Raw genomic sequence first — 1,765 nt, 5'->3', positions numbered from 1 at the left:
AGCGGGAGCTCGAGGCTGAGGAGGAACCGGGGATACCTGGGCACAATAACGAGGAGGTCGAGACCGAGGGGGGCTCCCAGCTGGAAGGGACCTCGCAGCCGCAGCCACCGCCGCCAGGGCTGCAGCCGCATCCGGAACCTGGCGGCTACTCGGGGCCGGACGGACATTGTGAGAGTGCGCGAGGCGGGGGGCCGGGGAGTCTAGAGTCCAGGCCGAGGAAGGGCTGTGGGATGCGGGAGTCTGGCGCCTGTGGGGCCCCGCTGCCCGCCGCTGGAAAGGACCCGGGGACCAGGGTCTCAGGACAGCCGACGGGTGGGTCCTGGCGTTCGGTGCAGGAGAGAGGCAGGGAGTCGGGGCTCCGTATCGGAGGAGGAAAGTCCGGGGGTGGGGGCGGTTGTGGAGGACTCTGGAGCCTAGGGCTCGGAGACCCGAAGCCGTGGTTTCTGGAAAGGGAGTCGGAAGGACAAGAGGTTGTCTCCTGGGGACCAGGGCGGTCTTGGAAATGGTGATCCCAGGGTTTGGAGCGAGGTGGGCTTGGGGGCTGTGCTGGCCCGGCTTGGGGGTTGGCCCTGGGAGCCGTGTTCTCCGGGCTGGGGGAGGCATGACCGGGTGTCCGGCGCTGGGAGTGCCGTGAGGGTGGAGGATCCTGGAGTTTGCTGCTGGATGGGATATCGGGAAGTCCCCTTTCCTACTTGGAGGGGTTGGTGCGATGGGGAGAACCTGAAGGACTGGGTGCTCTGGCGTTTAGCTGGTGAGCATTTGGGGATGTGGGGGACCCACATCTGCCTGAGGGTGGCCTGGGGACTCGGATCCAGAGCCGAAGGCTAACCCTGAGGCAGGGCATTTGGTGTTGGGGAATCTGGAGACCCGGTTGGCTTGTAAGGAGGCACAGGGAGTCCCAGTGTCCAGAAGCTGCCAAGGGAGGAGAGGATGCTTCACTGGACCCGGGACCTAAAGGTCTAGAGCTGGCAAGGCTCTGAGGACAGACAACTCGGTGGCCGGTGCTGAATGGTCTTGGATTAACTGTATGGAAAACAAGGGTGGCTGGGGTGGGGCAGATACCGAGTTGGAGTTTGAAGTGGTAGGAGTATCTGGGGGGACAGGATGCTTGTGTCCAGCACAGGAGTGTGTAGCTGATCTAGTCAGTCTGGGGAAGGGGAGTGTGTGTACCATGTGGAGGGAGGGGAAAAATTGGGGGATGCTTAGGGTGGAGTGGAGGGAGTGTTTCTGGGGCCCAGCGTCTTCCTAAGAGGTGTGCCTGGGGATTGAGGGTTTGTGTGTGACTGAGGAGGTAGCAGGGAACCTCTGCATCACTCAGGTCTGACTGGGGATGAGGGATAGGATAGATCTGTGATTGTCTGAAGAGAGGAGACCTTGGGGTGGGAGGGAGTAAATCTGGAATTAGAAAAGGGTGGCTGTCTAGCAGGACTGGGGAATGGGGATCAGAGAGGTTAAGGAGTAAGTAGAAAGGACTCTGGCATCCAGGGTTTGTGGTTATTTCTTTGAAAAGAGGGCACCCTGGGCCTTGGGGCTAAGAGAATGAGAAGAATAAAGAGGTCAGGGGAAAGATTTGGGGTTAGTATTGGGTACTCACTTGTTCATGAGAGATGGGATCTCCTGGAGGGGGGCAACTCGAGTGTAAGATTTGGGGTGGAGGGTGGCCTGGGGGTTGTCCAGGACCCAAATGCCGGGAAGAATACTTTCCATTGAAGAGCTCTGAAGAAAGGAGCGAGTGGCCCAGCAGGTAGGCCCAGGAAGAGAAACC

The 1,765-nt window shown here is 60.1% G+C and overlaps 1 protein-coding gene across 1 annotated transcript in view; it reads left to right on the top strand.

Moving 5' to 3' along the window:
• Window positions 1-6: 6 nt before the first annotated feature.
• Window positions 7-1,765, top strand: part of HNRNPUL1 (heterogeneous nuclear ribonucleoprotein U-like 1) — a 56,505-nt gene continuing 54,746 nt past the window's right edge. Inside the window, exon 1 of the mRNA XM_015569203.1 lies at window positions 7-168. The gene's annotated coding sequence lies outside the window, so the exon portion shown is untranslated. The remainder of the gene's footprint in view (window positions 169-1,765) is intronic.

This window comes from Myotis davidii, unplaced genomic scaffold (genome assembly GCF_000327345.1).
Source record: "Myotis davidii unplaced genomic scaffold, ASM32734v1 scaffold386, whole genome shotgun sequence".
Classification (NCBI taxonomy): Eukaryota; Metazoa; Chordata; class Mammalia; order Chiroptera; family Vespertilionidae; genus Myotis; species Myotis davidii.
Note: the sequence above shows the minus strand (reverse complement) of the source record. Positions and strands in the feature narration are given on the sequence as shown.